Source organism: Adiantum capillus-veneris, chromosome 29 (assembly GCF_014529385.1).
Source record: "Adiantum capillus-veneris isolate H3 chromosome 29, ASM1452938v2, whole genome shotgun sequence".
Lineage (NCBI taxonomy): Eukaryota > Viridiplantae > Streptophyta > Polypodiopsida > Polypodiales > Pteridaceae > Adiantum > Adiantum capillus-veneris.
Genome location: NC_140959.1, coordinates 46,981,130 through 47,005,111, shown reverse-complemented (window position 1 = coordinate 47,005,111; position 23,982 = coordinate 46,981,130). Strand labels below are relative to the sequence as shown.

Here is a 23,982-nt window from a genome sequence, read left to right as displayed (position 1 = left end):
TTACAACAAGCCATAGGGAACCCCACTTTACAAAGTGGTGCATTGCTTACTCTTTACATTGAGGACTCAAGGTGGCAAGTAGATGGGCTCTGAATCATGTCAAATATTTGAAACTACCCAGGAGAAATCTTTGATAATTTAATTCTTGAGAGGTAAGCATTCAAAAACTCAATAGAGATCAAACTTTCCATGTAGATCAACTAAATTTATCAGATTACGTGGTACACATACAACTAGGGCACCTAAAACCTTGGTTTCAATGCTATTATGGAGGACTCAACATTTTAAATTTTATTTGCACAATAAAAAATTCATGGTCTAGTTCAAGCAACAAATGCCGAGTTAGGGAGCCAAAAAAATACATAGTTTCTTGGTTTCAATATATAAAGTCATTTGTAGTTCTGAAACTGCACTAGACGAGCCCCAATTTCATGATGGAACCTTTGGAAGACCAAAATTATTCTCTTGTTCCGCACGTGCGCAAGTATGAAAGTATGTCTATAAATTCCATGTGACTTGGAAGCTAGTCTTTGAAGGTCGTTCCATTGTTTTGTAACACTAAGTACTAACCCTTGGCTTTCACAAACATAACAAAACCCATCTCTTCAAAAATATATATAAGAATTTTTATGTTGTTTTTGCAAAGCATCTTGAAATTTTACTAAAATTTACGAGTTAAGAAACTACCATAATTATCTCCAGATGGCTTGTATTTTGACACTAAGAAAAATCAAGTGTTTTCTTTTCCTCATAATCAACCTATGGTAGAAGCAAGGTGTAGAAAGCTTCTTTCTAGGTTGACAAATAAATTGCCAAACCTTGGTAGGAAAACAAGACACTTTAGTGTCTCAGGACACTTGGGTGTCCATCCTTGCAAGGTGATGATTCTTCTTTCTTCCCTAATGCAGCTGCTGAAGTTATATCTTTGAAATTGGGATTAGTAGCATATTCATCTATCATAGATACTGCATTTTCTCTTGGGTGGCATGAGAGTGGATTGGCCACTTGATTGTGATCAATGTGAAAATTAAATTGCAAAAAAAAAATCCACCTTATTTGTTTGTTGAAGAGCTTGGTTTGCATCATGAATTACTTTAGGATTTGGTGATCCCTTTGTAGGACGAATGAAGTCCCTAGAAGATAGTGCTTCCATGATTCTAGGGCATGTGGAACAGCTAGAGTTCCTTTTCATATATGCTCAGTACATGCTCATGAGAGTTGAGTCTTCAACTCTGTATGCTATGGCATGCCCTTCTTGGAGTAAAACAACTCCAAGGAAATCACCACAAGGATCAAGAAATTGACAACAGTTGAGGACTAGATCTACTTGGGGATGGTCCCCCCTTCAAATGCTTTTGTATTATATATTCTCCTTTAAAGAGAGACTTGGTACAATAAAATCTTTGTGTCCCGTAAGAGGTTCTTGATTCCATGAAGATGGAAAGTTTTATGCACCAATATTATGCCAAAAACAACAATTAACTTACTTGCTATAAACAAGAACTCATCGTCGGCTTCAACCCCAAGACCTCAAACAACTTCAATGGTTGAGAGACCTGGCAAGGTCTGAGGAAAATGAAGAGAAAGAAGATGCAATAGAAAAGGAAGAAGTATTCTCCTCAAATATCATCACTCTTAGAGCATACATTAGCATAGTAGTGAAGATGGAGAAAATGACACGCATGCTTGAAGCTTGTCTCTTCTTTGGATTTTCATTCCATGGTCAACAGTTGTTGGTGTAGGCTTATCCATTGCTTTCCCTTGAGAGGGAGGCTTGATTTGTAATGCACATATGTGTGAGTGTGTAAGGTCTCCACTAGCTGTCAAGAATCAACTCAAAGCTTTAGGAGAAACTCTATCTCAAAAGCAATAGAAAATGGTATTTTTGGAATCTTAAGCACATCAAACCCTGGGCTAGAAATTTTCAGAAGTAAACTTAGACAAAAATTGACCCAGCTAGCCCTTCCAAAAGATTCAATGTAAATTACATTATTAAGAAAAATTGAATGGTTGCACTAATCATTTAAGCATAGACTTTACTAAAGGCCTCCTAGATATTTTATAGATATTTACCAATTAAGCAAAAAATAGATCAAAATATAGCAAATTTGATTTTTAACGTTGGCAGGTGCTGGGAGGGGCCATCATTGACCTGCCGGGGACAAGAAAATCAGCAAGGGGTGCTAGGGGAGCTAAAGGAATGCCTTGGGATGCAAGGTACTACCATTTCCAGCATGTGAGTGCGTAAAAACCTATAAATAGGAACCCTTGCTTCACAATTTCACTCAGACTTGGAATCCTAACCATTTTCTTCTCACGGTCTCACCTAGAGAGAACTCTACTCAAAACTTTCTAGAGAGAAAAAACTCTAGCTGATTATCCACAGATAAGAAATTGGCACCTAAAAGGACACGAGCAAGTTCCAAAAAGAACTAGAGTGTCGGAGGACGACGAAGCTAGGACTAGTAGTAGGCTACGTCATTTATGCTCTTACAATTTGTTGTACCCTTTCTATTGATGCGGTCAAGGAGGACTTAATGCATGATATGATAGAGAAAATGGGGTCTCCAATGTGGGTGGCCAGTTGCATAAAATTCATGCTTGGAAACAAGTTTGCATGTTCTAGACTAGTCCTAATTAATGGAAGGCCCTTTCTTCCTATCACCATTTTCCAAATTTCTCACGCAATCTAGCCATGTGAGTGGTATGGATATGGCGTTTATTGTAGGCACTAATTGATTATTATGCTTTGTAGTTGGTGGTCAAACACAACTCAGACATGTTACTAGTATGAAACGAAGTGGCAAGCAATCTCTTGGCATAGGTTTTAGTGGTGACACTTGGGGTGTAGTTTCTAAAACGGAATACGATCAATCTGTTGGAATATATTTCTCTCTTACTTACATGTGTGTGGAGACTATTGGATTTGTTTGGATTCACCCTAGTTGATGAGCCCAAAGAAAGGGTTGAAGTGTTGGTTTGTTCGGCGGGCACGGAGTGGCTTTTGTAGCAGTGAGAGGAGGAGAGGTGGAGAGCTTAGGAGCAGCAAATACGAGCGTGTTTTAATTTGAGCTTTGTTTTTTAAAAACAGGCTTATTTAATTTTTCAATTTAAAGGGAAAAAGGGGGTCCAACACAGCAACAATAAAAAAAAGTTCTAGGCTTGCGCTCTTTTAGATTCAGAGACTAAACAAGGACCAGTGCAGAGGGTGGAGATCAAGAGGAGGAGCAATTGCAAGAGGCTAGGCGTGTCAGTCACGCATTAAATCTCACTAAAGTAAAGCAGAGCAGAAGGGAGGAATTGATTTCTGGAGGAGACAAAGGGAAGAGCGAGGCAATAGAGGAATTAGGATCGACTCTTTTGTGCTCTCTTTATAAAAAAGGATCGAATTATTTTACTTTTCTCTGAAGGAATCTTGTTACACACTTTTTGAACTTCTTACAAATGATGTTAAATGTTCTTTGCACCTATTGGGTTTGTGTTGTATCCTCCACATCTTCTTGCAGAGCAAGCAACTCGGGTTTATCCTGGCTCACTAATCGTACGTATTTATCCCGACACCGTGAGAATAGCCAACCGTCGGGTAGTAGAAGGCAAAACCGGTCGAAAATTTTGAAAAAATTCGTATGTTGCATGCCCATATCTAAATCCATGGCGTGACATGTTGTGCTAGCGAGAGAGAAGATGTATGTAACAAAGAAAGTCACCTTTGAAGTTAATTAGCCTTGGTAATTCAGTACGGCCAAGTGGTAAACAATTGTTAATGTTGACTTTGAACTTTTGAAATTGCCATTCTAGTGCAAGATTTCTTGATATTTGAAAGTCCATCGGACCTCTAAAAATTGTCAACTGGTAGATAGCAACAAGCTCTTGCTAGCAACACTTAACTACTATGACACAAATCATGGTAGATGTCATCTTTTATTGTGAATGAATAAAAATGACAACTTGTAGATAGCAACAAGCTCTTGCTAGCAACACTTAACTTATATGACACAACTCATGGTAGATGACATGTGTTGATCGTAGGAGTATCAACATGACCATAATGATGGTTTGTAGACAAAGGAGAATACAGATGTGTTGGTTGGGTGTGTGGCACTAAGGAGCTCAACAGGTAGTTTTGAGCCGCTCAACACTAGTTGGAATAGAGAGGACTAGCAACTAGTGTTGCATGTATTGCAACATAAAAAAGCAATCCCCTCTACTGAAAAGCAAGAGTGCAAAAGAAATCGCACTGCACGGATATATTGGCTGAAGGTTGGGTAGTACAATGAGTACAAATTGACATTGTATCCATAAGCATTACCATGACAAGATTTAAGAACCATAACCATAACCATAACCATGACAAGATTTGGGTCCAAGCAAGTATCTTTATCCAAGGATGTGTCAGGAAACTCTTTTGTATGATTGACTGCAAAAAGCATTTATGTGGAAAGCCTAAATACAAGTGGAATTGAAAAACTTTCAACGCATCATCTGTCATGTAGTAAGAAGATCTTTGAAATAAGCAAACTAGAAACATCAATTGATCATGGGTGAAAGTCAAAACAAGTTACATCATTTATGCTCTTATAGTTTGTGTTTAGCCTTTCTATTGATGCGGTCAATGAGGACTTGATGCATGGTATGATAGAGAAAATGGGGTCTCCAATGAGGGTGGTCACCTGCATAAAATTCATGCTCGGAAACAAGTTTGCATGTTCTAGACTAGTCCTAATTAATGGAAGGCCCTTTCTTCCTATCACCATTTTTCAAATTTCTTAGGCAGGCTAGCCATCTGAGTGGTATGGATATGGTGTTTATTGTAGGCACTAATTGAATATTATGCTGTGTAGTTGGTGGCCAAACACAAATGGGACATGTTACTAGTATGAAATGAAGTGGCAGGCAATCTCTTGGCATAGGTTTTAGTGGTGACACTTGGGGTGTAGTTTCTAAAACAGAATATTGTCAGTCTGTTGGAATATATATCTCTCTTACTTACATGTGTGTCGAGACTATCGGATTTGTTTGGATTCACCAACTAGTTGATGAGCCCGAAGAGAGGGCTGAAGTGTTGGTTTGTTTGGCGGGCACCGAGTGGCTTTTGTAGCAGTGAGAGGAGTGGTGGAGAGCTTAGGAGCAGCATATAAGAGCGTGTGTTAATTTGAGCTTTGTTTTTAAAAAACAAGCTTATTTAATTTTTCAATTTAAAGGGAAAAAGGGTGTGTTTTGAAAAAATTCGTATGTTGCATGCCCATATCTAAATCCATGGCGTGACATGTTGTGCTAGCGAGAGAGAAGATGTACGTAACAAAGAAAGTCACCTTTGAAGTTAATTAGCCTTGGTAATTCAGTACGGCCAAGCGGTAAACAATTGTTAATGTTGACTTAAAACTTTTGAAATTGCCATTCTAGTGCAAGCTTTCTTGATATTTGAAAGTCCGTCGGACCTCTAAAAATTGTGAACTAGTAGATAGCAACAAGCTCTTGCTAGCAACACTTAACTTATATGACACAAATCATGGTAGATGTCATTTTTTATTGTGAATGAATAAAAATGACAGATAGCAACAAGCTCTTGCTAGCAACACTTAACTTATATGACACAACTCACGGTAGATGACATGTGTTGCTCGTAGGAGTATCAACATGACCATAGTGATGGCTTGTAGACAAAGGAGAATACAGATGTGTTGGTTGGGTGTGTGGCACTAAGGAGCTCAACAAGTAGTTTTGAGCCGCTCAACACTAGTTGGAATAGAGAGGACCAACAACTGCTGTGGCATGTATTGCAACATAAAAAAGCAATCCCCTCTATTGAAAAGCAAGAGTGCAAAAGAAATCGCACTGCACGGATATATTGGCTGAAGGTTGGGTAGTACAGTGAGTACAGATTGACAGTGTTTCCATAACCATTACCATAACAAGATTTAAGAACCATAACCATGACAAGATTTGGGTCCAAGCAAGTATCTTCGAAGGATGTGTCAGGAAACTCTTTACTTGGTGAGCCAAAGGTTCTTTTCCCCCTCCTTGAGCCCACAAGCCACCACGTGGCACTTGCACAATACCTTAAAATAACAAAAACCATCGACGAGTGAAAAGCTCTATAGCAGCTATTTTAAAAAAAAGCGTTGTGCACGTACTACTGTGCGCAATTGGAAGCGAGACGCAGAAGCAATTGGAAATTCTGGAGGTTTGTCTCTGGCCACTCTTTGAGAGAGAGAGAGAGAGAGAAGAGAGAGTGTGTGAAAGAACGTCTGTCTTGCTCCTGCTGCGTTTGTTGCTCTCTCGTAGACGATGGCCGTAGCGGCATCGAAGGCAAGCTTTGCCTTGAAAGGCACGAAGTTTTTGAAACTCCTACAACGATGAATCTGGTGCAGGGAATGGAGTGCCTCACCTTTAACGGCGAAGCGGGGGAAGGCATTGTTGGTCGCTCTCTCAGCGTCTGTATGTGCATGACACGGTCATGCACTGTGTGGTGAAGTGAGGCTTTGAGCTGATCGGCAGCCTGTATCAAGTGACGTAGGATGAACAGGTCATCATCACCGAGCTCAACAAGTGACGTAGGGTATTGTGGCCTTGACAGTCGCAACTTCGTAATCTCCTACAGCCATATCAGTCTCTCTTCCATCAGCAATCCCACCGCCGTCACCTACAAGGATACTTCCATGGCGCCCACCCTGCCTCCCTCGACCTAGACACCTACTTCTACGACGGCGGTGGCGGGTCCTTTGTTCATCTCTCTAAACCAAGCTCTCATAATTATGGCTTTTGCTCATTATAACAGCTAGATCCATTTCTACATTCCGTTTACTGGCTTAGCAGCATCTTTCTACGAGAAGAAGAAGAAGAAGAAGAGGAAGGGGAGAGAGAGAGAGAGAGAGAGAGAGAGAGAGAGAGGTCGTCTCGGTCTCGAACTCTCCATCTCTCTCAGCGTCTCTAAAAAATGAGCGACTCTGCAATACCGAGCACCATGAAAAGCTTCTAAAAAAACAGCGCCATGAAAAGCTTCTCATCAATTGCGCTATCTACAGCAGCGAGAAGCAGTGCTCGAGCATGGTCTGGAGCAGGACATGACAAGAACGCAAGGCAAGCTCTCGCTTTGCATACAACGAGCGTGGTGCAATGGCACATTGCAGTAGAACTAGTAGTAATGGGGAAGCGGATCCAAAAGTAGAAGAGCAGGAGAAGGAGAGGAGGAGGAAAGAGACAATTTTGTGGTACTGCGCCCGCTCCCCTGCTAGATCAGGGTGTCGGCTGGACATGAGTGTGTGGAGGCACCTACCGCACGATGTGCTGCTAAGGGTTCTGGCACCCTTGCCACTTCTAAAGCAACTGGAACTCCAGACAGTGTGTAAGTCGTGGCGTGATTTATTCCGCCAGGGCCAGGCCCCTTGGGCATTGGGCGCGAGACTTGGATCGCGGTGCTTAGGCGTTATGCCCCCATATACTGGCCATATACCGTGACCTGCACTTTGCCTTTCCCCCCTGCCCGCAAAAATGTCAACAACAGGGGCAGGATCGGGTGGAGGTTGAGTCACCTTCCTCCATGTGCGGCTATGGCGCAACACCTCATGGGCAGCGTTGCTGGCCTAATTGCGGTTGAGTGCACCGATAGACATTCCTTTGTCGCCTATAACCCTGCCACCAAGTTCATCTACCATCCATGGGTCTCCAAGGCCTATGGTCACTGGATGATGACCTTTTTGTGTTGGATAAGCAAAAGGGTGCAATGTACACATATAACGCAGAGAGATGCATATAGAGCACTGTGAAGTCTTCAGTACCAAGGTGCCCTGGCAAGCTGAACCTGGCACTTGAGAGTGTTGTCAAATGCAAGGGCCGAATTCTACTGGTGGGGTGTTTGGATCTGGCGGACAACTACGGCCGGAGGGCTGAAGGTCTGGGAGTGTGGGAGTGCAAACTGGATGTCAGCCAGGGATCACCAACTCCACATCACCTCTGGGAACCTTATCGAGGCACTCGTCCTATGGACAGATGGTGTCAAATCCGCTGCCATGTTGCTGTCGAGAATCGTATCATCGTTACGGGTGTGGACTCTGGAGTTCGCAGCGGAAATTTCCCTCAACAAATTTTGACCTCCCCTTGCGTATGATGTGGATTGCGGATCCTAGAAACCTCTACCCTCCTAGAGGGAGGCAAAGATTATATAGGCTACTTTGTGCTCCAGCCCTCCCGGAATGTTGAGCCCCAGGGTATATTGCCTTAATCAACTTCCTCGCTTCTTTGAGGGATTTAATGTATTAATTGATTGTGTCATGAAAATTGGGCTATATCCTCTTTAGAGGAGTAGCTCCATGGCTTGCAATTTAGGAACGGCCCGCTCTCTTTTGTAGGAAAGTCTGCAATTGCTTTATTTAATAATTTATATTGGAGTGGGATGCCGAGAGCTCAAACTCTTTGGACTAGAGTTCCGTGAACATCCTTCTAGTTGATGGTCATTTTGGGGTGAGAGTCTTCTCTTGCAAAGTTCAAAATTTGCACTTTATAATAGTTTTCTTACTTGTTTGTTTACTGTGTCCCTCTTTCAAGGTTAAGGTTTTTTGCTTGGCGGTTGGAAAGACTCCTAGACTTCTTGAGGACAAACCCTACGTGTGATAACATCCTAATGCATGACCGACGAGTTGCATAATTGAGAAGCCTTGCTTGGTCTACGAGGAGAGGGCGCACTACAAATAAGAAACTGGCTAAAACATAAGACAAGAGAAAGAGTTGACGGTCGAGCAGAGAGATAATGCAATTTTAACAAGGGAAAATCTATCGAAAAGCACTCATAACTCTTTATGTAGTGAACCTTCGACATAAAATATAAAATTAGATTTGCTTCTCTTTAAGCTTAATCAGTATGCCACATCTCCTGTACTTGTCTTAATGCGTGTTTTGCATCTATGAGGGAGGACATATATTCACAACACTGGACATTTCAATTGTACAAGCACGACTCCATCTCGACAGCACTACAAGGTTCGTTATCTATATCCAACACCCCATGACTATGCGTTTGCTAGGCGCAACACATAAATGCTACGGGGCAGGGCATGGCTTCCGTTTCTTATAATTTTTGGAGAGACCACAGTACCAGCTCTCCACCATACTTTTGTATGGCACCTCTGCGTGACGTGCACTGTATACTTTGCACTTTCAGTCTGTGACGTTTCATTTCCAGAAGATTTGTTTAACTATTCACATTGCTTTTTGTAGCTTGAATTGAACATTGTCCTCTCGCTTCCACGATTGGATGGCATTTGTACATGATTATCAGCTCGATAATGTAGTTCAATTTTTATACTCTGTTTATGCTTTCTGTATTTTTGAGTTTGTCAAAGCTTCCTTAAGTTTAGTTCAGCCATATGTTTTCCTCATGAGTGCAGGCTCAATTTCGATCATCGTCTCTATATATTAAATAGAAATGCATTTCTTTTCACACAGCTTGGCAATTCAACATATATATTGAAATAAAGGAAAATTGAATGCGCTTGATTGAGAATAAGATGGGTGTCTCAAAGATGGTTCCATAGTTTAAAGGCTAAACGGTCGATATTACTAGGTTGAATGGTGAAATCTGCAAACAACTACCAAACTAGGCTAAGTTACAACCCTTTTGCTGGATTCAATTACCCTCTTTAGTAGCCCTTTATTGTATATGGAACATTATGGGACACAACTTGCTTCTTCCCAATGCTCATCAAGTCCCAACGTGAGCTATTATTGGTGCCTATCAATTCGTTCTACTCATTTTTTTTGTCACCACAATAAAACTCAAGGCGACAACAATCACAACCAACAAAGTAACCAGCGGCTGTGCTCCATCTATCTGATTATATATGGCAAAGGCCCACCAAGCAAGACTAGTTTGTATGAGTGACTGTAAAAATCATTTATGTGGAAAGCCTAAATACAAGAGGAATTGAAAAACTTTCAACGCATCATCTGTCATGTAGTAAGAAGATCTTTGAAATAAGCAAACTAGAAACATCAATTGATCATGGGTGAAAGTCAAAACAAGTTACGTCATTTATGCTCTTATAGTTTGTTTTTAGCCTCTGATCTATTGATGCGGTGAATGAGGACTTAATGCATGGTATGATAGAGAAAATGGGGTCTCCAATGAGGGTGGTCACTTGCATAAAATTCATGCTCGGGAAACAAGTTTGCATGTTCTAGACTAGTCCTAATTAATGGAAGGCCCTTTCTTCCTATCACCATTTTACAAATTTCTTAGGCAGGCTAGCCATCTGAGTGGTATGGATATGGTGTTTATTGTAGGCACTAATTGAATATTATGCTTTGTAGTTGGTGGTCAAACACAAATGGGACATGTTACTAGTATGAAACGAAGTGGCACGCAGATCTCTTCGCATAGGTTTTAGTGGTGACACTTGGGGTGTAGTTTCTAAAACGGAATATTGTCAATCTATTGGAATATATTTCTCTCTTATTTACATGTGTGTCAAGACTATCCGATTTGTTTGGATTCAACAACTAGTTGATGAGCCCAAAGAGAGGGCTGAAGTGTTGGTTTGTAGCAATGAGAGGAGGAGTGGTGGAGAGCTTAGGAGCAGCATATAAGAGCGTGTTTTAATTTGAGCTTTGTTGTAACATTTAATGGCCTAAAATCTTATGTGTAGCGGAAATTAGCATGAACATAGTGGGCATTTCATTAGAATAGATTCCTAATGAGAATTACAAGAGTGCTTGGGTGGAGAGAGCAACAAAAAGCATAACACCTAGTTAGATAGCATCGACAATACTTTCAAAAGAGAGAGATATTAAGCTATTGACAACAGTTGAGGACCGGATTTGCATGGAGCCGGTCCCCCCTCCAAAAGGCTTTGTATTATGGTTTCTCCCATCAAGAGAGACATTGTACAATACAATTCTTTGTGTTCCTTCAAGACTAGCTAGTGCAATGAAGATGGAAGCTTCATACACCAAGCAAAACACTTAATCAAACACAACTTGAATTATCCCCGTTCTCAGACCCAAGACCTCACACACCTTCGAAGATGGTGAGAGCTAGCAGGGTATGAGAGTAGATTGAGAGGAAAAAGAAGTATCTTACGAGAAAGATGTACATCTCCTCACATAATCACTCATATTAGCATAGCTTAGCTTAGTAATTAGCTTGGTAGAGAAGATGAGCATGCATTGAAGCTTGGCTCTTGGTTGGATTTGCATCCACATGCCAAGAGAGTGTTGATGTAGGCTTCTATCTCACAAGCTTGGAGTAGGTGATGAGCTCTCCATTAAAGCTTGGGAGGAGATAGAGTATTCTTCCTTCACACATGGTCAAGTGTGAGTGTGTGTGTGTCAATGCCAAGCAAAAATCAGCCCCCCCTCTCTCTTGGGCGAGCCCTAGCTACTAAATAGGTCTGGCTTTTGCCTCATTGGACCTCCCCAGGTCAAGCCAATAGGAATTAAGCAGCATAAGTGATAGCCTTCTGACATGTGTCCCCCTTTCCCCTTCTGTGAGAGCTTCAGGTAATTAAATAATTAAACTAAACTCTCATTGGACCCCTTTGCCTCCTGGCCAATAGGAATCAGGCAAGCCATGGGGCTCCTGAATGCTCATTGGACCCCTTGGGAGACTGCCCAATAGTCTTCTAGGAGACTTAATTCTCATTGGTTTCTTTTATTAAATGTTTTTAAATTAATTAAAGTAGATTTACTCTAGCTTAATTCTCATTGGTCCACTTCAAGGGTCTTCCAATAGGAATTGGGCACACCTTGTGGGCATCTGGCCTAGGGAGCTGACATGTGTCCCTCATTCCCTTTGTGTAAAGGGAGCCTGTGTGTGTGTGTGTGGCTTTCTCTCTCATCTCCTACCTTTGGGGCTCGCCCCCTCCCATGTAGGGATGTGCAAAGACTTTTAGGGCACACACTAAGCATCCAATTTTCCCTAGGGTTGACCTTTGGACACAACCTTTGAATTTTTGGAACCTTAGCATTTTGGAAGTCTTAATGGGCTGAACCTTAGGGTCTTTTTGGCCCATTGTTTCACATGGCTCTTTTGCAGATGGCCCCCCCTTTGGATCCCTATTTTCCCTCCTTTGGATCCCTACTGTGGCCTGGTCTGCTAGCTTAACCAATATTCTAGCTTTTTCTCCTTGGCACTTCCCCACATTAAATGATCAGTTTAATATGAGAAAATCATTTAGGAGAATTACATATTGATTATTATGACATTACCTCTCTCTTGAAATCATAGTCGTCCTCGACTATGGTGTAGAGAAGATAAAGCATATGCATGAGTCCTTTTCTTAGCGGGTAGAGGATCCCTATGTTACCCTACGACATCATTCCATAATGGATGACTAGTCCATTTGGCGCTTGAGAGCCTGAGGCTGCCGCAAGCATGTCTGCACATTAGTCCTATCAGTCTTCCATAGTAGAGTGACAAGCTCTACTTGGTGTTTGGGAGACGTCGTCTCCGCAAACTTGATCTAAGCATGCATACTACTTCATTTTTGTGCACAAATAAAGAAAAAGAGAGTCTTATAAGACAAAAATTTTTGTTCATTTTTAACATTTTGTACATTTGCTTACTCTTGGGAAGCATTGTAAGCATTGACAAGGTTTAGGTTATCCTTTAATTGTATGCCTTGCATCCATCTAGCATCTTCAAAAGGATAATTCTTAAAATTAATAAGATATCGTCGGATAGTCTTACCGCCTCTTAATACCTTGTCTTCATGTCGGAGAATGGACTCGGGCTGCAGCACCTCCTCGTGGTCCTCGATCTCCGGTGGGTCTTCAATAGTTGGTTCTTGAGGTGGCTCTCCTTTGTAAGGCTTTAAGAGGCTCACATGAAAAGCATTGTGTATGAGCCAATGATTGGGAAACTTAAGTTGATAGGCCATCTCATTGATTGGCCTAAGAATCTGGAAGGGACCATAGTACCTTTTTGCTAGTTTAGCATAGTACTTTTGGTGGCCCGTAGGATTCTTGCCCGTCGTGTGCCTTAATCGAGCCTTGGGAAACTTTAACAAGACCCAATCGTTTTCTTTAAAGGCTTGGGCTCTTCTGTGCTTGTCAGCAGCAGCCTTTTGCCTTTGCTGTGAGATAGAGATAGCATCCTTAATCTTTTGGAAAGATTCTTGTAGGTCTCGGCTATACTCATCTGCAGCGAAGATCTTCCCATGTACCTTAAGTAGCAAGGGACTTTTTGATCTTCCCTCAATTACCTCGAAAGGTGCTTTTCCTGTGGAAGTATGTACAGTGTTATTGTAAGCATACTCTACTAAAGGTAAGTACTTCTCCCATTGGGATCTTTGATCTACTTCCGTTACATAGGCTTTTAGTAGATCAAGAATGGTTAGGTTAGCTATTTCACTTTGGCCATCAGTTTGTGGATGATAGGCCGAAGAGAAGTTTAGCCTTGTTCCTAAATTCTCAAAGAGACCCTTCCAGAAATTACTGGTCATTCTAGGATCTCTATCCGACACTATGGACATTGGCAAGCCATGGTACTTGAAAATTTGTGAAATGAAGAGGGTTGCCATTTGATGGGCTTTGATAGTCTTTTTGACAGGTATAAAATGAGCTTGTTTACTGAACCTGTCTACTATTGTCCATATTCCCATATTCCCATGGATAGACTTAGGCAATCCAAAGATAAAATCCATGGATATGCTCTCCCAAGGTGAATTAGGGATTGGCAAGGGTTGAAGCAATCCAAGTTGCTTCCCTCTATCAAATTTTGTCTTTTGACATACCACACATTTGGAAACATACTCGTGTATGTTCACTCTCATGGTAGGCCAATAGAAATATGTTTCAATTCCCTTTAGGGTAGACTGAATCCCTCTATGCCCCGCATATGGGGGAGCATGAGATTCATACATTACTTTCTCACGTAGTGAGTTAGTAACGCATAGTCTATTGCCATAGAGAAGATAACCATCTTGTAAAGTAAATGGTTCTTCTTTCTTCCCTAATGCAAGGGCTGAAATCACATCTCTAAAATCGGGATCAATAGCATACTCATCTATCATTGAAGATAGATCATTGTGAGTTGCTATGGAAACCGCATTCACTCTCGGTCGTCTTGAGAGTGCATCGGCTACTTGATTATGCTTGCCAGCAATGTGAGCAATATGAAAATGAAATTGCGAAAGGAAATTTGCCCACCTCATTTGTTTGTCGGAGAGCTTGGTCTGCGTCATGAAGTACTTAAGACTTTGGTGATCCGTTCGCAGAATGAAAGGAGTCCCCAATAAATAGTGCTTCCATGAGTCTAAGGCATGTAGAACTGCAAGGAGTTCTTTTTCGTATATGCCTAGAGCTTGCTCAACAGGGTCGAGCCTTCGACTCTCATAGCCTATGGCGTGCCCTTCTTGGAGCAAAACAGCCCCAAGGCAATCACCACAAGCATCACATTGGACCTCAAATGGTTTTGAGAGATTCGGTAGTGTAAGCACAGGTTGAGAGATAAGCTTTTCTTTAAGCTTTTCGAAAGCATTGTTCTCCTTAGCAGACCACGTATACCTAACATTTTTCTTTGTTAGGTCATGTAATGGTCCCGCAATTTGTGAGAACTTTTCTATGAAGCGTCTATAGTATGCACACATACCTATAAAGCTTCTTAGTTCATGAAGATTCCTTGGTTTAGGCCATCCTTTTATTACCTCTAACTTAGATGGATCCATTTCGATTCCATCTTGAGAGATAATGTGACCTAAATATTGAATCTCTTGCAAGAAAAATTCACTTTTCTTTCGATTAACATAAAGTTTATTCTCTCTTAAAACTTGAAATATTACCTGGAGGTGTTGCTTGTGTTCCTCCAATGAATTAGAGTAGATGATAATATCATCAAAGAACACTCCAGTGAAGGTTTGATGAGGCCTGAACAGCTTCTCCATCAAGCGGTTGAATGTGGCTGGTGCATTAGTCAAGCCAAAAGGCATGACAATGTATTCGTAAAGACCAAATGTAGTACGAAATGCGGTCTTTACAATGTCTTGATCAACTATCCTTATTTGATGATAGCCACTTTTTAGGTCAATCCTACTGAAGTAGGTCGATCCTTGTAGCTTATCAAATAGGTCTTCTACCCGTGGAACGGGAAACCTATTCTTGATAGTGATCCTATTTAGTGCTCTATAGTCGACACACATACGATATGTGCCGTCTTTCTTTTGCACTAATAGCACAGGTGAGCAAAATGGAGATGAGCTAGGCCTAACCATGCCCTTCTCAACTAACTCATGCACTTGCCGCATAATCTCCTCTTGTTGAGCTTGAGAAACTCTATAAGGAGGTTTGTTAGGCGGTGAACTTCCTGGAAGAAGTTCAATTGCATGGTCGTCATTACCTCGTTTAGGAGGTAGCTCACAAGGGATGTCGTCAATAAAGACATCTTGAAACCCCTTGAGAAAATTGGATAACTCTAATTCCTTTTGGTTGCTTTTATTTTCTTTTGCTAAAGCATTAGGTTCATTTTGAGAATCTTTAACAAAAATCATGTACACGGAAATAGAGCTCTTTATTGACTTGTTGAAAGCTGGTGTATGTACAATGGGGATGGTGTTACCCATCTCCTTAGCATCTATATACATGTCCTTTTCCCTGAACTTAAAGGAGATTCTCCTTTCAGGAAATTTAACATGGGCAGCCAGGCGGTCAAACCATGGTGCCCCTAGGATTACATCCTCATGCTTGAGAGGAGAGATAAAGAAGTCCTCTTTGTCCACATAGCCTTGGACATGAAGCCTCAATTTCCCGATTAAGGGAGTGACTGAAGCTTCTTGCCCCTTGAAGGCACTGTCTGCGGGTAGGATATCTCCCATCTCGTAGGATTGTATGCCTAGCTTGGTGGCTAACTCCATAGATATGAAATTGTGAGTAGAACCAGGGTCAAAGAGAATAAAAGCATCATGTTCTCTTACCTTTCCCCAAGCATGGCATAGAGGAGATCCTTTGTGGTGAGTTTGATGAATCTCCTCCTCTTGGATTTCAACCAAAGAAGCTCTAGGAGGATCTTGGCGGTTGTTCTTTTGGGGACAAGCGCGGTACGCATGCCCTTGTTCGCCGCACTTGAAACACCGGTTATCTTTACGATAACGCTCAAGCTCTTCAGGAGAGAGTTTATTCTTTCCTTTGTAAACTCCCTTCTCTTTAGCTTTGTTGGAATTGCCCTTAGGAGACTTTTGGACATTGTCCTTCCCCTTAGGCTCATTGGAACCCTTGTTTTCCGGGGGCTTATTATTTCTTTTACCCCCCGTTTGGAAATTGATTCGCGAGGCCACCATAGTATGGTGTATTACCGCCGATATGGTACGTGGCCTTTGGGAGTTGACATACTCCGCCATTTCTTCGGTTAAGCCCGCACAAAATTGTTGCTTTTGCTCTCCAAAATCCAACTTTTTGAAGACAGTGGCTTTGAGTTGTAGGTCCCAAAACTTGTCTACATATTTGTGGATGGATTCATTGGGAGAGAGCTTTAAGCTTCGCCATTCGGTGAGTACTTTGTCTTTGGCATCGGTGGCCAAAAACTGCTTCATAATGGAAGCTCTTAAAGCCTTCCATGTTCGTGGAGCTTCACCGTTGGCTCGTAGGCTAGACCACCATTGTCTGGCGGACTTTTGAAAGTGCATAGCTACATGGCGTAGCTTAGAGGACTCCGTGAAGCCCTCATCTCCAAACGCCGCATCGAATTGTTGGATAAAGGCCAAAACTTTGTCTGTAGCACCGAAGGTGCCATCATAGGTAAGGAAAGAGATGCTCTTCCCTCCCTCTTTGAATTTCTTCAGCTTGGACGACCTCTTCCATGCGGCATAGGATTTCCTATGGCCTCTTCTTTTTGATGGTTCAAAAGTTGCACCATCACTTTCTTCAGAAGATGAAGAATTTGAAGAAGGTGGAGAAGAGGGTGACCTCTTTCTCGCCTTTTTCTTGTCTTGATCTTTGTCGTCTTCACATAGCTTTCATAAGAGGAAGAGGATGAAGAAGATGGAGAAGAGGGTGTCCTCTTTCTCGCCTTTTTCTTCTCTTGCTTTTTATCATCCCTCTTTGAATTATGGCGTGGAGAAGAGTGTGATGGTCTTCTCCGCTTTGGTGGTGATGGAGAGCGTTTAGCCCGCCGTCTTCGTGGAGCCATCTCCGCCGAGGTGGCGGGAGACTCGCTTCTTTCTCGTTCCTTCGGTGGAGGCTCTTGAGTTCTCCTTTGGGAAGGAGATGCATCATCAAGAAGTAAGTTCTTGAGCCCTTCATATGGATTCTCTTCTTCTTCCCGAATCGGAGAGAGACCTCTTTTGGTAGTCTCACAAGGAGGCTTCCTAGGTGTTCTCTCGTCATGGTGATGAGCTTGGAGAATCCCGTGAGCACGGAGCTGCCGTTGCACTTCACTTTGGAGAGATGGATTGCCCATGGCTTGTTGAAGCCTAGAAACAAGATAGTTAACAAGCATTGAAGCATCATTAGTAGCTTGCTCATGAGCAAAATCAAAGTTATCAACATTAATTTCACTCTCTTTACTATTGTCAGCCATTCTAACAACTTTTAGGTGTAAACTTTTTAGGTGTACTTTGGCACTTCAAGCCCTAGTTGCTACTCCTCTTTACCCTTTAGAAAAAGCACTCAAGCTACTGTACCCGCGGCTCGAATACCATTAATTGCAAGGAATAGAAGAGAGGGTCTTTCGACACCAAGACAGCACCGGCTCCTGTCAAGCTTCTAATAGCTCAATAGTGGTTAAGCCATAGGCAAGCCCCGTAGGACTCCACTATTAAGACCATAGCTCTCGACGGTGATGCCCCGTTAACTGCACAAAGGCAGGCGCAATGCAAAGCTGAAAAATCCCTATTCTACTTACTCACAGGCAATTAATAATACCAACCATTTGTAGCTAGCTTGAGGACCTCCCTTCTTGAGCAAGAAAAGAGAAACCTTGAGCTCTGATACCAATGTAACATTTAATGGCCTAAAATCTTATGTGTAGCGGAAATTAGCATGAACATAGTGGGCATTTCATTAGAATAGATTCCTAATGAGAATTACAAGAGTGCTTGGGTGGAGAGAGCAACAAAAAGCATAACACCTAGTTAGATAGCATCGACAATACTTTCAAAAGAGAGAGATATTAAGCTATTGACAACAGTTGAGGACCGGATTTGCATGGAGCCGGTCCCCCCTCCAAAAGGCTTTGTATTATGGTTTCTCCCATCAAGAGAGACATTGTACAATACAATTCTTTGTGTTCCTTCAAGACTAGCTAGTGCAATGAAGATGGAAGCTTCATACACCAAGCAAAACACTTAATCAAACACAACTTGAATTATCCCCGTTCTCAGACCCAAGACCTCACACACCTTCGAAGATGGTGAGAGCTAGCAGGGTATGAGAGTAGATTGAGAGGAAAAAGAAGTATCTTACGAGAAAGATGTACATCTCCTCACATAATCACTCATATTAGCATAGCTTAGCTTGGTAGAGAAGATGAGCATGCATTGAAGCTTGGCTCTTGGTTGGATTTGTATCCACATGCCAAGAGAGTGTTGATGTAGGCTTCTATCTCACAAGCTTGGAGTAGGTGATGAGCTCTCCATTAAAGCTTGGGAGGAGATAGAGTATTCTTCCTTCACACATGGTCAAGTGTGAGTGTGTGTGTGTCAATGCCAAGCAAAAATCAGCCCCCCCTCTCTCTTGGGCGAGCCCTAGCTGCTAAATAGGTTTGGCTTTTGCCTCATTGGACCTCCCCAGGTCAAGCCAATAGGAATTAAGCAGCATAAGTGATAGCCTTCTGACATGTGTCCCCCTTTCCCCTTTTGTGAGAGCTTCAGGTAATTAAATAATTAAACTAAACTCTCATTGGACCCCTTTGCCTCCTGGCCAATAGGAATCAGGCAAGCCATGGGGCTCCTGAATGCTCATTGGACCCCTTGGGAGACTGCCCAATAGACTTCTAGGAGACTTAATTCTCATTGGTTTCTTTTATTAAATGTTTTTAAATTAATTAAACTAGATTTACTCTAGCTTAATTCTCATTGGTCCACTTCAAGGGTCTTCCAATAGGAATTGGGCACACCTTGTGGGCATCTGGCCTAGGGAGCTGACATGTGTCCCTCATTCCCTTTGTGTAAAGGGAGCCTGTGTGTGTGTGTGTGGCTTTCTCTCTCATCTCCTACCTTTGGGGCTCGCCCCCTCCCATGTAGGGATGTGCAAAGACTTTTAGGGCACACACTAAGCATCCAATTTTCCCTAGGGTTGACCTTTGGACACAACCTTTGAATTTTTGGAACCTTAGCATTTTGGAAGTCTTAATGGGCTGAACCTTAGGGTCTTTTTGGCCCATTGTTTCACATGGCTCTTTTGCAGATGGCCCCCCCTTTGGATCCCTATTTTCCCTCCTTTGGATCCCTACTGTGGCCTGGTCTGCTAGCTTAACCAATATTCTAGCTTTTTCTCCTTGGCACTTCCCCACATTAAATGATCAGTTTAATATGAGAAAATCATTTAGGAGAATTAGATATTGATTATTATGACATTTGTTTTTAAAAAATAGGCTTATTTAATTTTTCAATTTAAAGGGAAAAAGGGGTCCCAACACAACAATAATCAAAACAAATTGAAGGCTTGCGCTCTTTTAGATTCAGAGACTACTAAGCAAGAGAGGCCGGATTTGACATACAAGGACCCGTGGAGAGGGCTGAGATCAAGAGGAGGAGCCATCGCAAGAGGCTAGGCGTGTCGATCACGCATTAAACCTCACTGAAGTACAGAGCAGAAGGGAGGAATTAATTTCTAGAGGAGACAAAGGGAAGAGCGAGGCAAATGAGGAATTAGGACTCTTCTGTGCTCTCTTTGTAAAAAAGGATCGAATTATTTTTCTTTTCTCTAAAGGAATCTTGTTACACACTTTTTGAACTTGTTACGAATGATGTTAAATGTTCTTTGCACCTACTGGCTTTGTGCTGTATCCTCCACATCTTGTTCCACAGCAAACTACTCGGGTTTATCCCGACTCAACAATTGTACCTATTTATCGCGAGATCGTGAGAATAGCCAGCCATGGGGTAGTAGAAGGCAAAACTAGTCCACAATTTTGAAAATCATACGTATGTTGCATGCCAATATCTAAATCCATGGCGTAACATGATGTGCTAGCGAGAGAGAAGATGTACCTAAGAAAGAAAGTCACATACTGAAGTTAATTAGCCTTGCTAATTCAGTACGGCCAAGCCGTAAACAATCGTTAATGTTGACTTTGAACGTTTGAAATTGCCATTCTAGTGCAAGCTTTCTTTTTATGTCACTTTTTATTGTGAAAGAATGTCAACATACGCTTTTGAAATTCTCAAAAGTCTCTGAATTGTTTTGAATTTGTGGGGAAAACCGATGAAGATCACAAAAAACAATTGGAAATTCTGATAGATCTTTGGGCAATACTCGGGAGGAAATTGGCCGACCGGGAAAAAACGCTTTCTAAAACACGGGACGCTGAACCTGCCAATCGTACACTCCCAAGAAACCGAACTGCGAACGGCGCCGTTTGAGAAGAAGAGTAGAGATGACGGTCGGTAGCTTGCTTCATGTTGCTGTACTAGTGCTAGTAGCGTTATGGGCAGTGAAGTTGGACAATGCAGGCAAGCAGGCGATCAAAGCCAACGGCCTTAAGTGGGTCCGGCCAACTTGACTCTGCCGGGCAGCTTAACGTCCAAGACTTTTCGTCGGCCGCCAACGTGGTGATCCCTGATATGTGGGATACCCCTCCTGTTCAGGAACAACTGCCAGCAATCACGACCCAGCCCGCAATCAAGCCGGCAGCACCTGACCGGCCTGAATGGCACCCGCGTGCAACGTCGTCCGGCAGGCCCTTACTGCGGTATTAGCCTGTGAGTCAGGCTGGCAAACCACTGCGTTTTTGACGGGATATCTTTTTTTACCGGTCATGCGATGTCTTCTTTTATTGATTACATATATGTTTTCTCTCTCTCTCTCTCTCTCTCTCTCTCTCTCTCTCTGCATTTTTCTTTTCTTACATATTTACATGCTGTTTAAAAGAGCTTGAGCCTCTATCCCCAAGTCATTTAACCCACCCCCCCCCCCCCCCCCCCCCCCCCCCCCCCCCCCTCCCCGCCCCCTTCAAATCCAAAATCGTTGCATTGTTGCGCATTAACAAAGGAAAATAGAAAAATAAAAAATTATGTGAGCGATAATAGCTGCGGCAAAGGGCACGGTAATCATCACAAACAACAATATACGTGGTAATAGGTGTGGATATATATTAGCCACTATTATCATGTAAGTTATCGTATATCCTGTCGCTATAGGGCTTTTCAAAAATAAAGATACTCAGTTGAGCCACACAAAATTGTGTGGTCCAAATGGTCCATTGGGGTTCAAATTGTATGCTTTATTAGTTTCGGTCATGCGAGTCGTAGCCCTTAACTGATTAAGTAGTCTTGCTTGGTGAGCGTTGCTATAGAACATCTATAGAGCATAACAAGACATACGCAGATTGACATCGACAATCATCTCACACTGAAATAAACAGAATACAAGGCACATTCGCAAATTTTTTAAAAAGGATTGTGTCTATGATGATTAATTACTTATATGGCTATCTATAAAATGGTCCAATTTCATGGCATTGGCAAACTTTAAAAAAAGAAATGCATGTGTGTTTATTATTTTAAATCAAGCTTTAGTCAATTTTCTCTTATTTCTCATAGAGAGAGAGAGAGAGAGAGAGAGAGAGAGAGAGAGAGAGAGAGAGAGTCTAGAAGCATTCATAGCTTCCCAAATTAGGTAAGCATCCACGGTTTGAGTGAAAACAAGCATAGATGCAGTAAACCCTCATCTTCAAAATGCATCAACCCAAAAAGGATCGTGTACTAACTCGAAAGTTTGATCTGCCATCATAATCTACCATTGGAGAGATACCACTATTTATTGACTTGCATACAATCCATAAATAAGTGCTTCATGGATTCTATTTATTACATCTGATAAATTTCCCTTGTGCTACATTCTTAGTAGTTAGCAACTCCCCAATAGGCATGGCGCCTGTTAATACTCTGCAAAGTTTTATGCATGTATGCATAGTGGGAATTCTAAATAATCTGGATTCTGTGTAACCACCATTGATCAGAGTGATTCAATTCCCGTATCTTGTTGCATCTCTCATGGATTTGGCGTTCTAGGAAAGGTAACTAATAAAATATCTTTGTTGAGGATGTCCACAAATTGGCCGAAGTGTTTGGGAGTCCGTAAATCTTTGAGATGAGTTATGATTGCATGGTATGTGGAGATTGAATACAATAACAAACAACAAAGACCATTGGACTCTGAATCCATCACCGTTCCTCAAGATTCTCCTAGCTGTCGAAAAAGCCACAACCTAGATGTTAGAGTCCACCACTTGCACAATGGCAGTAAGACCTCTTTTAAATATTATTATTTCTTTTTCCCCTATCAGCAATGGCAGATGTTTCTTAAAACAAAGCTTGAAAGCATGATTCCAATCCAATAGAATTACTAGTGTATCTAACCCTTCCAGCCCTTACCAGTTTAGAACATACATATTTCCATGATTGCATAGGCATATTACCAAGTGTTTCCACACAACTTTTGCAGAAGTAGAGAAAAACTTATCCCAAGGTAACATATTCCAAATACCATGAAAGTATAAATAGATATATGAATTAAGAATCATAGCAGTTTAAACCAGAATTTATCAGAGGCCAGCTTATGTTTTAAAACTGTATCCCTCGAGCCAACATGTGAGATTGCATAACAACATGTTCCCAAGAAATCCAAGCCTTTTGGCTTGATCCCCATTAAAATTTAGGTACCTAGATTTAAGCCAATTCAATGCAGTGTTAGACCAGTCAAGCAACGACAAGATATAAAGCAGAAAAGGTACAAGATGGGCTTGCAAAAGCTTGACCTTGACATGGAATGGACATTCATCAGAGTCCCATGAGGCCATTGTGGGGTAGACCCTCTCTTCCACCCACCCAGTCACCTGTCGAGAGGTGACATCCACCTCTAATGGGTAACCCAAATGCTTGAAAAAAGTGCCTCTGCAGATTCTTCTTCCCCTCCATATGAGGACCTCAAATTTCTTAGAAGATACATCTATTAAATTTGACTTGCCTTGATATATCTCTAGTCCTGCAGTAAGTGAGTATACACTCAGATAGTTCATACATTTCCCAATGGTGGCATTATTAGCTCGAAGAAAGCTCAAGGTATCATCGACAAAGCCCAAGTCAACTACGTGCTCTTCCATAATCTACATTCCTTTGAAATTCCCCCCAGTTACTTGGGCAACAATAAAGAAAAACAAAGGATATGTAGCAACAACAAACAGCAGTCGTGTGAAGGGACACCCCTGCCTCACTCACCTACAAATTTAAACTGCGTCAAACAGACTTCCATGAGAAATTTAATATTCACGTGATTACTCAAAATTTCTTGTGATCACAATGTTTATTAGCACACTCACATAATTACAATTATTGTGATCACAAATAATCCGATAAGTGGTGACATGGAAATCCATAAAAAACCAATTGGGTATGTGTTTTTCTTGACGGGCTTATTCATAAACTATGTGAACCCTAAACTATGCCCGGGCCAAGAAATGGAAAACTCCAAAGGGCATAACAAATTGGAAGATTTCTATAGGAGAAAGGGGATTCATGTGAATATTTACTGAGATCACATATTTTGAAATGTGATCGCTAAAAGTTATTAACGTGTTTACGTATTTGTGATCCTATAAGAAGCCCCTTGCCCTAGCAGAAGAATAGATGATGCAGTTTTATTTCCAAAGGCTAGTTTTTTGAGAATTTTAACCACAAAATCCCACAGTATAGAATCAAAAGCTTTAGCAAACTCAAGCTACAACATAACTACTTTTTGATTTGTTTCTAAAAATCCTCTATACCAAGCATGTCAGTGAGGATGTTATCAAGTATGGACCTGCCCCCTATGAAACCGGACCGAGCCTCATTAGGTGAG

General features: G+C 41.7%; 1 pseudogene; it reads left to right on the top strand.

Annotated features, from left to right (window-relative positions):
• Positions 1-6,169: 6,169 nt before the first annotated feature.
• Positions 6,170-8,730, top strand: LOC147419143 (uncharacterized; annotated as a pseudogene).
• Positions 8,731-23,982: the final 15,252 nt, after the last annotated feature.